General features: G+C 38.3%; 1 protein-coding gene across 1 annotated transcript in view; it reads left to right on the top strand.

The window, feature by feature from the left end:
- Positions 1-13183, top strand: part of LOC120447898 — a 35855-nt gene that overhangs the window by 750 nt on the left and 21922 nt on the right. The gene's annotated exons all lie outside the window — the stretch shown is intronic.

The following is a 13183-nucleotide window of genomic DNA, read 5'->3' as shown; positions in this document are numbered from 1 at the left end:
TTTAGGCTGCCGTCGAATATTGATTGGCCTGGGGAGACTGGCCAAGTTCTCCCTTGCCTGTGGATAACTAAAGTCATATTTCACGAGTATTCCATAAATGGCTACAATAAACGAGCAGCCGCAGGGATATCCAGGATCCAGCAAGTGTGCGATATACTCTGCGATTCAATTTAGCTCAAAGCTGAATGAATAAATATAATATTCGAAGGAAACACAATAAACTTGCTTGCCAATTTGGGATACTTGGCCAACTTTAGGATTAAGCCTTAGACAACAAATTAAAATAAGTGTGTAGGTACTTTTCTAAGAGACTGATTTAACATTCCTTGTTTTAATTACTGAAAAATGTTCACAAGCTTATATCCTGATCCAACTTAAATTCATTGGGCCCCAACTGAACTGCAGAGTATAAAACTGCATTCGAATGGCCTGTCAATGCGCTTTGCCGCTGTTGCTGAACTACTTTTCGAAACAACACGAAGGGGCTTCTGTGGGCTTGGGAGTTGCTCTGCGGAACTGCCTGCCTCATCGATATCATAAAATATTTAGCTATTTCTCTTATTTCGCTTCGCTCCGTTTTTGGCAAATTTGGCATGCGTTTTGGCTGAAAATTGGCTTTTGGCCAAGTTAACGCAGCGTTCAGAGAAATGAATGCTTCTACACAAACATTCGCACACAAATATCCCAGACGGGCTTGCACATACACAGAGAAAAATTTTTACTTGTTTTACGGTTAACTTATGAATTCGCAATTTTTTTTAATGCTCTTTTAACTGTATTTACATATATAATTTTACGTGAAGTATGTATAGTACAGTAAGAAATAAGATCAAATTACGAAGAATCTATTTAACAAAAACCATTATATTTTCTACTTAGGTTCATATAGAGTTATATTTTTCAATAAACGTAATTATTTTTCTCAGTGCACAGCAGTAGAATTTCGTCGGATAATTTGGTTGCATATGCTGCGCTCAATGCAGCTTCGTTTGCATCGTTGGCAATTAGCATTGTCTCGAAGATATTGCGTTTCATTAGAGCGATATGTGTTTGAGAGTATTTGTTTGTGTATTTGAATGTGCGTATGTGTCTGCGTGTGTGTGTGAGCCAAAGTGCACAGCAGTCAATGGGTCATTTCGATAACGGCAAAATTTGTTGCAAAATTTGTTTGGCATTTAAGCCAAAACTGGGATTTGTGTATTGTGTGGCTGTGAGAAGCTTAAGTTGTTGCATTTCTGCCATGGTTTCTGTCGATTTTTGGTGTGCTCTTGTGTCCTGGCATTTCAACTTAACAACAGATACCACAGTTGAGCCATTTGTGAGTAAGCACAGATGATAGGTTCGGAGTGCACATAAATAGGACTCTGTTACGCCCATTTGGGTGTGCAAAATTGTGTTTAACTAAAGCGTTGAAACAGGAATTTTTGCATGGTTTTTTGGTAACTATGCAATTGAATGAACCAGCAAGAGGTTTTCATTGCTTGGATAAAATAAAATGTAAGAAATAGTAATATTTTCTGAGCATCCTGCGAGATAGACATTTATTTTTAGCTGTGCAGAAGCATTAGTAGCTCCAATTTATCAACTCTCTTATCACCCAGTTAGATAAATGGCAGATCAATAATCCCACAACTAACCTAGATAACATATTTCTTTGCACCTACCACATGGCGCATGGTGGGGCACATTCAATTTATACGCTCGAGCGCATTTGGCCCACTTCGATAACAAAATAGGATAGCAGAATAGCATCTTAGTATGTCAGTGCAATAAATTCTTCCACTTTCGTTTCGAACTGTGGCCACAAAACGTGCCTGGGTTCCATAGACCTCCCCGACCAATAGTTGCCTAGTTAATGCCCCTGTTCTCTACTCCACTTTTGCCCCACACGGGCAACTTAAAGTTGAAAGCCATAAAAATTGCGCAGAGTCACAAATGTTTTATGAAACTTTTTATATTTTTTATTTTATTTAGCCTGACGCTCATTTCGCTGCACAAGTTTTAATAAAAAACTTCAGCCTCTTGTGCGAACCAACTGCAGTCGATGCCGCTGCTCCTCGACTTTTCTGTTCAGGAATTCATAACCGCATTTCTCTGCCCGGGAAAATCGAGAGGGGAAAGTCGGAAAACCAGGAGGCGCAGTTGTACATACCAATTGCTTATGTATCGACAATACGGGGCTGTGAGTGCAGACCCCCACTTTTCCACCCAACCACCCACTGGGGTCCCAGCTGATGCGGCAAAAGCCCCGGCGTATAATAAGTTTTTGTGTCTTCCATCGAGGAGGAGCGCCTGCCAAGTTGCTCGCCTCGAGTTGAATCTATAATTCAGTTTCGCCAGCTATTTTCTTTTGTCTTCGGTGCGTAGACCACTTTAAATTTCTTTAGCCAATTCGCCAGCAAAATGCCGGGGGAACATATTACATTCTAATATAAGCCCTTTGTATCGAAAAGAGTTGTTTTCCTATTTTAATATTTTGAAATATTTTAAAAGGTGTTCTTTCATTAAACGATATTTTCGAGCCACTAGTTTCAAACTTAAATGAGGTAGAATCGTATGAATATAAAATTCCCTTTCTGCTTTGAATATTATAAAGGTTGTTAAGTGTTATAAAAAAATACTTCGAAACTACACGTTTTTCTACTTCGCGCAACAAACCCAACGTAATAAGGGAACATTTTATTATTTAAGCGAGTAAAAAATGCGTAAAAATTTCTCTCAACTTTATCTCCTATTTACGCGCTTCATTTGCGGGAATCAAAACACCGCCTCCCACAAAACACCCACTGTCCCGATAATTCGCGTACATCATTTTTTACAGCCCCTCATCAGATGGTGGCTCTGCTTAGTTAGTCTTTCATGGCACTTTGATTGCTCATTTGGCATTTATTTGATGATGCCAGGACCCCTCTGTCTATGGAGTCCTTAAATTATTCATTGTGCGTGTGCGTGTGCTTGGCTCCTGCGTCTCCTCGTTCGCCATCTAAACATCTAAGACATCGTCTCAATCCTGCGATGAGCCTGGCGAATTTTTTAAAATATTCATGTCCCGCCGTTGGCTATCGAAAAAAGCAAAACGCAAAAAAGAAAAATGAAACCATTCAGCAGACAAGTCGCTGAAAACATCCGCGGACGAAGGCGACCAACTAAGAGTGCGTCATTTTTACCGACAGCGCATTGAAAATATCGCCCTCGGCGATAACAGCAGACATCAAGGATTGGGAGTGGGGAAGGACTTTCGCAGGACTCCTTCGAGGGTGGAGGCGTCCTACGTGAGTTTGAAACTTGTACTTGGTCAGGAGTCGGCCAGACGGATTGGATTTGCACCATGTTTCAGTAGGAGGCGCAGCATAGAAACGCTTTTAGGGTGGATCTTAATTTGCCTAAAAAATGTTAAGTCATAAAAAATTAATTCGACCTTAATCAGTAATGCTGTGCATCAGAGAAATCTAAGAATATCTTTCGGAAAAGTAATAGCGAATATGAGCGGTTAAAATTGTATGGCTTCTTTAATAGGCTCAATCAAGTGAAATGAATTTAAAAAAAAAAACACATTTTTGAAATTCTTCTCCAAAAATATATAAAAAAATAAAAATAAATAAATAGTCGTATTGTATTTTTCGGTTCACCCCAGCGATCAGCGCCTATGTTCCCCACGTGGCCTGTTTTTGCTTTGACATTTCGTCTAATTTGTATTTATTGTGTTGGATTTTCCTCTTCAAATTGCGCGCACAATTTACATTTTTTATTGGCGCCGGCTACTTCGAACATCAATTTCCCCGACTCTGCCAATTTTTCGACCTCATTCTGCCATCTATTTTTTTCAAACGTTAGATTATTGATTGAGCTCGGGCAATGAAAGATGTTCGATGCTTCAATTCAAGGGAGATAGAAATTCGTGCTCGGCACCTGCAATTTGAAATGCAGGTCAATTGCATTTGTTTTATCGAGGGGTGGTCCTGCATTTGAAGCTGTCAATTTGCAATTTGATTAAGTTGAATTTAATTGCTTTTGTTGTATAATTATCGAGTAATTGCAAATTGCATTGGCCTTACTGTAGTGGCGCTTATTTTGATAAATAATGCTCAATTTATTTTATAGCAAAGCACTTTTTTTATTCTACCTTTTGGATTTAAATGACTGAGCAGTGTATGTTAAAGTGGTTAATAAATGAATTCTGAGCTGCATATGGAGTTCAAATGAATTAATGGATTAATTATAGTGTCAGTGGGAAAAGCAATGCCAAACAAAGGGGCGTCATTGGAGTAACATTAATCAATTAAAAAGGTTAAATCAGACAAACAGCGCAATCGTATGAATCAACTGATTTAATTATTTAACCAATATTTGGCAACAGCTCCTTAATTGGCATTTAATGCTCCTTCTGCTTTAGCCGTAAATCTTGCACCCATTCAACCGATTCAATTGCCCACTTAGCAGCCTTTCAACACAAATTACCATAATTCGAGCTCCTTCTCCATTCTCTTTTTGAAAAGGCTCACACACACTTAACCTTTAATTAAGATACTCGAAAGTTTTCAATATTAAGCTCAATTGTATGCAGTGGCGCCGCATTGTCGGCTCCCTTGCACCATGGTGCACGTTCCCATTTTCCGCTTTTCCACAGGTTCTACGACACAGGAGAAAACAAGGTGTTCTAAGTCACTGGAAAATTTGAAATCTCAGGGAGAGAATTTCTTTTGCGAAACTTTCAATAAATATGCAATAAATATTTATTCATATAATTCGTTAAAAATGTTACCGGCTGTTCTTAAAATGTCTAGAAATTATAATGACTCTGTTTTAAATGTATACATATGTGCTTTCATTAATAGAATGACATTTGCCTAATTATCTTGTTTAGTAGTAATAGTTTTCTAGCGAATATCATTTAATTACCCAATATTTGCAATAAAAATATGGTTAATTAAACTAATACTGATTACACGGACTATTTTCCCCAGTGTCTGTCCCTCTTAAGCCCATTACCATCCGACTTTTCCGACTCCCATCATCCGGTTCCCCATCGCACGCTCACATGTCAAGTCGCTGCAATTTTCCATAACGAAATTAACGCCATGCCAGGCGGCGCTGCAAAGTATGCAACGTAAATTTTTGCGCCGAACCAATAAAAATAATTGAGGCAAAAGCGCCACATGTGATGGGTTAAGGGGTTAAGGGGGCATATGGGCTTGGGGGCTCAGGGGTATTGAAAGTGCAGGGGGTCCTTGCTCCAATGGCAATTTTGCTTTTATTGCCTGACTGCCTGATGACGGCAACTCCTCTTTTCACACCCCTTTTCAATCCGTCCCGCTGACACTGCACTGAAATCAACTCTTGGACTCTTTTATTAATGAATAAATTCTTGAAATATGTTTTCTTTATAATGTCATAAAGTTAATTAAAACAAAATAAGCCTTGTAGAGCAACAACTTAATAATATCTAATTATTTAGGTCAATGTAAAGGGTTTTCATAGTATTAGAACTGACTTTACTCACATTTTAGGTTCATGAATTATAAAATAGGTTAAGAAGCAAGTTGATTATTATTTATTATTACTTGTACATATTAATGAACTCAAGACCGCTTAAGAGACGGTAAGCGTGATGAAGTCGATTTAATTCAAAAATCGAGAATATAAAATATTGGTAGAGAAGAAAGCATTCTTCTCAGTGCATCCGTGCGATGTTGACGCTGGCGCCTTCGCATGGCTTTTAAGTGCTCAGTCTTTGTTGTGGCTCGCCTTTGTTGTTGCAGCTTTGGTTGTTGTTATTGGCGGTACTTACACTCTTTTTCTTTTTTTATGCCGCTGTCATCGCTCGGTTTGCACTTGCATTTATTCTTGTTTTCATTTCCGTTGCGCTTATCACATTATTGCAAGCTCATTGCCGCGGCTTCCCTTCTGACGCACACGCACACACACACACACACACGGATACTCTTAAGCTCGCTCACAGATACACACGCACACAAGCAGAGCCGCTGGATGGCAGTCAAGCTGTCTTGAATTCTCTTTGGCAAAAGGTACATACTTGTGTGCGTAAGTAGGGAAAATTTTAATTCGTTATAGGTATTAATGCTATGTTAACAATGGAAGTAAAGCCAAAGATAAATGAAATACACTTAATAAGATATATTTGTATGTTTAAAAGGTTTTAAAATATAATTAAAAACTTTGATTATTACTTTGATTAAAATACAAATTGGTCAAAGGTATCATACCAAATACGTAAAAAATCCCTCTTAAAAGATTTAGCTGTTTTTATACAACCACACAAAAGATACATATTCAGTGTTTAATCAATTCATTAAAACCATATTTTTTAATCTTTGAGTATTCAAATGTACATGGAAATGGAAAGCATCGATTTATTGACATTTTCTAACCTTTTCTACCCCTTGTCAATGTCCAGGAAAGAAGAGAGTCTGGAAATTAAACACAAAAAATGTCAAATCCTAACTTCCCAGCTATTCAAACCCTCTTTAACTACGGCACTTCCCCGTTTCCTGCGCTCTAGGTCCCTAGATTCACACAATTTTGCATAGACATTAATAAATAATTTGGAACGTGTGAATGATTTTCATATAAATCGCTGCCAAGAAGGAGGAGGTTCCGGCAAGAAGAAAGGGAAGCGATGCTCTGGCCTCCATGTGTGTGTAACTGTCTGTTTGTCTACTCTTGCAGCTCATGTAATATTCATGATTATTTGAAATTTGCGCTTCGTTATCCTTTATCCCGTATCCCTTTTTATGTTTGGGCGAGGCAGACGACAATCATATGTTAACGCGGCGCCTTATCCTTCTTCGTCGCCTGCACAGATATACCCATGTATGTACATATATTCCTATACGTACTTAAGGGATGGAGACGTGGGGCTGGGAGGGAGCTCCTTGCATATCAACTGAGCGTAATCGGGTTTTCATGCTTTGCTGCCACGCAGGACACACTGGGGAATTCCTCCAATGCCATTGATAGCAACTCAACGCGACTCTGGTCCGTCAATATCCCCTGGCAAACTGTTGCGTCGCCCATCCTCGCCTGCCAAGCGATTTTTTCTTTGCCACACGTTTGTCGCTGCACTCGAAAAAATATCTACTTTTATGTAAAAAGATGCAAAAAAAACGTAAGGGTCAAAGAACTAAAAATGTCTTACAAAATATTAACTCGATATAGAAGGAAATGTTCGATATAGAACTTAGTTAGATTGAAAACTATTGATAATCATTTCATTTAAAACCTATTTGTTTTCCCCAAGTGTACCAATACACCCATACCCCTTAAGCTAGTCCCGTGTCTGTGTGCCACTTCCGTTTCGACGCTTATCAGCTTCGTCCTTCGTTATTGTTGTGGTTCCCTGGGTGCACTTTTTGCTGCAACTTTATATGCAATGCCGCCAAAAGCTAGCAAACGCGATTCCCTACTTTCCGGTCGCCTCCCCCATTCCCGCCCACAAATGTCAATGGCTTTGTGCTGAAACTTGCTTGATGCCGCTGGAAGTGGGCGTGGCCAGCCGCCCACCGCCACAACCTGGCTGCATTGCGATAACAGACAACTCGAAACTCCAGCACCACCAAACTCGTAGTTTGTTGACAAACTGAGAAACAATTATGATTGATTGTGTGTCCAGGAGACCAGGGAAGAAACGCCAGGAAGCCACTGGAAACTGGCTGGATGGCTGGATGGCTGGCTGACAAGGAAGCAAACTATTCAAAAGTAATTTTTGAGATCGCCAAGGTAGATAGTGCTGAAGGATTCCCGGACACACAGGAATCTATTGCAAACAAGGTGATGAAAACTTTGAGTTTCAAACTACATGGAAGCGTAAAAGTTTCAAAAACTTAAAGGTATATTGAAGAACCTCGATAAATATACATACCGTCTTGCGGTCTAGAATTCTAAATAATTTATGAGTATTGAGTACTTGAAATCAAGAATTTTCCCAAAAGATTCATTTTCAAACATTAAGTATTCAAATTTTTCCCATTTATTTAACTTTAACAATAATTTCCCTTAATGTCGACAAAAAGGTAGAACAATACAGCGTTTCAAATTCAATTTAGTCTACTTCGGAATGAAGCGCCCCGCACCTTTTTTAAATTCGTCTCGTCCAACCAACCTTATTTCAACTGGAACTTCCTCTATCGCATCCCCTACGACTTTCACTCCTCAATTAAATAGGATAATGAATGAGCCAGTGTGTCGCCCCCTGACATTAAGACGATTTGTTCAATATTTGGCCCTAATGAGTATTTAAATTTATTCAACAAGGAGCGGAAGCGATCAAAAACGGCTCATTAGCTCGCTGCTGGTCAGTTTCAGTTCCAGTTCCAGTTTTCGGTTCTTTTCGTCTAATAAAAAACGAAATAGATTTTCCTGCTTTGTTGACAAACAGCTCGTAAATTACACGCTCATTTTTCAGACATTTTATGAACAGAACCGGGCCAAAATCGACCTTTCAATGCGGCTACTGTGTGTGAGTCGAGTGCATTGGCCACGGTTCTGGTCGTTTGTTCTGCAACGGAAGTTCGAATGGCGGTAGGGGCGTAAAAAGATTGTTGTATGGCATAGTACTTGCCTGGTGACAATCCCAATACAAAAAAAAAGAAAAAAATGATTACAGAAACCGCTTGCATAACTCTATGAGGAATTCCTGGACCAATTTCCGTTCTCACAGCGGCATTGGGCACTGGCGCAAAGGTAAACAAATCAATAAGTCGGGAGAAGCGCGAACGATTGCATCCTTATCAAGGCATATGTCGTCCTTGTACCTGTCGGAGGTGCAAAGCCGAAAAGGATACAGCCTGCTGTCAGCCTAACCATTTCCGTTTAGCAAGCCAAACAATAACAATGAGACTTTTCCTCGCTGCGGCTGTCGCTCCGGAGATAAAAGAGGAAAAGAGGCCGCGACCGGAAAAGCGCATTTAACGCGATTTGATGGTTTACAAATTGGCTTAAAGGAACCGGAGAACCGGGGAAACTGGGAAACTGGGAAACTGGGTAGCCGGGATATCGGGCCATCGGGGGCCGGGAACATCGGGAGATATCTCACAAAGAGGAGTGTTCGAACAACTGACGGCATTTGTTCGAAGGGTCGGAGGGTCTGAGGTTGAGAATGAGGCTTGTTGTGTTTGGATAAAAGATTGTTGCGATAGGGTTGCCAATGAGGGATCTGAAGGAGACAAGGTGCTTCGGTGCCGGAGTCGAGTGCGTTAGGAAGAGATGGTTTATCACGAGGACGAGGGTCTTTCCGTTCGGAGATTATGAGAATATGCAAAACGGCTCATCTTTTATTGTATATTTAATTGGATTTTTCGTGGATCCTAAATTCACTGATATTCTAATAATGCCTACTGCGTTCTGTTAATATATAGGGAACAGAACTTTAACAATAAAATAAGTGCAAAGTGCTGTTGGCACTTAAATTCAAACGTTTTTGCTTAAAATGAAAATCCCTGTTCAAAGCTGTTCAAAAGCCATCGAGCTGCGCCTTCTGTGTTATTATCTTGGCCCATCCACGTTACCTAACTATTTCATAATTCAGAAGCATTATCTTTCTATGCGGTCAGTGCTCGTTCAAAGACCCCGGTTACTCAGAAGTCTATAATTAAGTGCATTACAGGCGGCGGCCGCCGTTCCGCGCACTTCCTTTGTTTGCTCACCTTTTCCCGAGTGGAGCCAAGTGAAGCGAGTAAAGCGCAAATAACGCTGACTATTTGCCAAGTATATTCAACTGGCTGGAATGTTCGCATCGGATCGGATCGGGGCTGACATAGGAAATGCCCGGGGGTGAATAACATTCCATTCCAGAGTTACTTAATTGATGGCTCAATCAGCACATCAGCATGACTGTGAACTTTCAGCGGCAATCTCTCCGAAGGCCATCAAATTCCAAAGGTGATAAATTTATGATTTTAATATAAGAACTTTTATCAAGATCTTATCACCAGACCCACTGGCGTCGCACTCTGTCTCTTGACCTCATTTGCTTTTGATGAAACGAAGCTATTCGCAGCCGTGTGACGAAATAGTGCAAAAATACCTAAACAGGTTGACTTACCTACTTAAAATTACTTGCAGTTTCGAAGTCATCACGTGAGCTGCGTCACCTGATTATTCTGCCTGGCGCATGCGCAACCGGTTCACATCTTTTCACTTCTGCCTGCCGGCGTCTGGCACGCAAAAGAAATAAACGTAAACATCTCAATGTTATAAATATTAATAACACTCGTCGGAGGCTCGATTTCGAAGTATTTCTGTGATTTTGTATCTAATTAGTCGTTTGTGGTGAGTTTGTCCTAATCTGGGGAGTTTCCTGTCCCAATGCGTCTAATTAGATCGCAAGTTAGCGAGCACCACAACCATTAGTGGTGGCAGGATCTCGTATTTCTGACTTACTGCATCTAATTAGTAATTTGTGGTGAGCTTGTCCTAATTTGGGGAGTTTCCTGTCCCAAGGGGTCTAATTAGATCAGATTAGCGAGCACCACAACCCTTAGTGGACCAATTTGGGTTAAAAACCATAATAAGGATTTGAAAATGCAGTGGTGAATTTGATTTTAAATTGTGAGTGATTCAAAATTTGTTCACTTACATCATTAAACAATATTTTCGTAAGTTATAAAATGTTAAAAAAAAATTATTAAATATTATTTAAAATATTTTTTTTTAATTTTTAAACTATATTATATTATATCATTTTATTTATTTATAAAATATAAGAAAAAATCTTGTTCGAATTGGTAAAAACAATTTCTTATCGTACTATAAAATGGTCCTTATTGCTACGCCTCTATCTTATAACACCTGTAATGGAATCAGAATTTCTGTTATATTTTTAGATAAAAAAGATTAATTAATTTGTATTTAAAAGGCTTTGTAAACAAGTTCATCCGTTAAAAATGGTAATTTTAGCCCTCAAAGTTGTATGGCCAAGCTAATGTAAAAAAGGCATTAATTTTATCTGTATAAAAAACTAATTATAGCTAACGAAGCTTTATTGCCAAGCTAATGTATGAAGAGCATGCAAAATACCAGATCGAACCAAATCGAACCAAAACTTACAGAGATCATATCGCCCCTCGTGAAAAACACATTCGTTGTTTTGCCTAAAAACAAAAAGTATTTAGCACATGTTTAATGTAGAACGTAAATAGTAATCTGACGAGTGAACAAGCTGACAAGATGATTGGTGGCCACTCGAGATAAGGAATCGCCGCGATACACAATGCAACCGACTACTCCAAATAAATCATGTGTACACAGATACTTTAGATTAATGTTAGGGTGAAATGGCCGGGAGGAATGCCCACAAGACACCTGGCAGCAAATGTAAACATTGGAAACCAATATCATTTATACGACTTTAAAACAATAACTCAATCAGCCATTGTCCACATTCCCATTCAGGCCTCTTAACCCAATTAATTCCATTCAATTTAGCTTTTGCTGTTAAAGAGCAAAAAGAGGTCAATATAATGCACTCAATTGCTGGTGGATCCGCCAGCGCCATTTATTTGCAAATACATATTTCGTAATCTATCAATTGGAAAGCCCGTGACAAAGGCTCTTGAAAAGCGATTAAGAGTACCCCCTTGAGTGCAAACAGGGTACCAGCTTTAAGTGCCAGTGTCAATAAAATAATTCGAAATTGATAAAGCTCTAATCATGCGTCACTAAGCCTGTGCAGAATGCTAATTGCAATTGATGCTCATAAATAGTGCAACACCACACAGAAAAGTCAATATTAGCAAATGGAAAATTCATAATCAGGCAGTCGATCGAATCAATTTGTGATTTACAAATAGTTAACCGCAAACACAGGAAAAATTACTTCCACTAAGCACACAGACAAAACAACTCGTGAAATTGGAATTATGCAATTGCATTAAAGCACAACATAATTGAAATTTCTCCACATTTCGAGCCGACATACATAGTTTAGGCGGCAAAGTGCAGCAGCCGCAAAATTCCAAATAATGTAATGAAACGAAATAATTAAATGCAAATTTTAATAAACACCAAAAAGATAATAAAACATACACTACAACTGCCTAGCAGCCAGATAACAAATACTACCGAAACACTAATGAAATACTCGCTGTGAAATTGTCCATGAAATGCTCACGTTTCGGCAGCATAAGTCCAATGCATAAATTTAAATGTAAATGATATGCAATAAACATGAAATATGCATGGCCGGATTAGAAGCACAATTTCTGATAGTCTCCGGCAAAAGTGCAACTAGAAATAAACCAAAGCCGAACGCATTAAAGCCAAACTGGTAGATATTTACGAGTATATATGTATATCTGGTAAATAGTAAGCACTCAGAGCTGGAGATAAAGAAATATATTTATTATTTATATTGCATTTAAATTCAAATAGATTGTGTGAATAGGAACTCTTATTACTGATTAGAAAGAGAGGGATCGTAAGTTATCGCAAATTAATAAAATTCAAATAAGCACGATTGCTTTCACTACAATAGGTAGGCTGCAATAATTGTTAAGTATATAGACGGAATATATTAAGCAATAAATATACAATAAATTGTGAGAAATGAATGGCTAGGAACACGACAACTTCTTTACAATTAAATTATTTAAATTATTTGTAAATCATAAATATAAATTATGAACGATATCAATTAAAATAAACAACAAAACTCAAGAAGTTCGAAACCAAAGATCATAAAGATCTATATTATTTAGTTGTGCTATATTATAAAATAAAATTTAGTCGGAACCACAAGCTAATCAAAACAACACGTCACACACAAATAAATCTAAGAAAATTGTACAATCGAGCAAACTCAATTGCTGCAATCGGCTCGTAGTGATTACTGATTAGCTAGTTTCAGTTCTCTCGGCAACTCACTGCGCGTAAAAAAATATGAATTAAATTTCCATTTTATTATTCAATGTAGAAATAGTGAATGTTTGTTAATTTACAATAAATATTTCATAAAAAATTATTTAGATATATACAAGTTAATCAAAACCAATGCATAAATTAAAGATGAATATCATTTAAAAGATTTATAATAAGACAAGGAATTGATTGGGCATATACGCTGATAAATATATGAAATATATGCTTTTATTAAGTTAATAAAATAACTAGTTTTCAGCGGTAATAATTCTCTAAGTGTCATTTCGTCTCCGGGGACCGTTGATCGCGT

The sequence above is a fragment of the Drosophila santomea genome, chromosome 3L (assembly GCF_016746245.2).
Source record: "Drosophila santomea strain STO CAGO 1482 chromosome 3L, Prin_Dsan_1.1, whole genome shotgun sequence".
In the NCBI taxonomy this organism is placed as follows: Eukaryota; Metazoa; Arthropoda; class Insecta; order Diptera; family Drosophilidae; genus Drosophila; species Drosophila santomea.
Note: the sequence above shows the minus strand (reverse complement) of the source record. Positions and strands in the feature narration are given on the sequence as shown.